Below are 420 nucleotides of genomic sequence, written 5' to 3'. Positions count from 1 at the left end.
TGAGGAAAGCAGTGCTATGGCAGAAATTAGTCCAGAAGCTCTGCACTCCACAGCTATGTGACTTGTGCGTGCCTGCACTTCAGTTTCCCAACTCCTCCACATCACAATGACTGACAGGTGCTCTGGGAGGCAAATCCCATGTGCCTTTGTACTTTGCCATGCATGGAATGGGATAATGGTCTGTCTGTCCATTCTGTTGCTGAGAGGCCATAGAGCAGGTGTGCAGCTGGTCCCATGGTGTAAAGGTGAGCACTCTGGACTCTGAATCCAGCGATCTGAGTTCAAATCTCAGTGGGACCTCTACTTTTGGGCTCCCAAACCATTGCCCACAGCTGACTTTCACCTAAGCCTGAAACCGAACTAATTAATGCATTCCAGACGTCCTTCTTGCCGTCCTTCCTTCTCTGTGCTTTTAGCCAT

General features: G+C 49.8%; 1 non-coding gene across 1 annotated transcript; it reads left to right on the top strand.

Moving 5' to 3' along the window:
- The first annotated feature begins 228 nt into the window (after positions 1-228).
- TRNAQ-CUG lies at positions 229-300 on the top strand. Its single transcript has one exon. It is a non-coding gene; the product is annotated as a tRNA-Gln (tRNA).
- Positions 301-420: the final 120 nt, after the last annotated feature.

Source organism: Meleagris gallopavo, unplaced genomic scaffold (genome assembly GCF_000146605.3).
Source record: "Meleagris gallopavo isolate NT-WF06-2002-E0010 breed Aviagen turkey brand Nicholas breeding stock unplaced genomic scaffold, Turkey_5.1 ChrUn_random_7180001917452, whole genome shotgun sequence".
NCBI classification, from domain to species: Eukaryota; Metazoa; Chordata; class Aves; order Galliformes; family Phasianidae; genus Meleagris; species Meleagris gallopavo.
The sequence above is the reverse complement of the archived record's forward strand: the minus strand, read 5'-3'. Positions and strand labels throughout refer to the sequence as shown.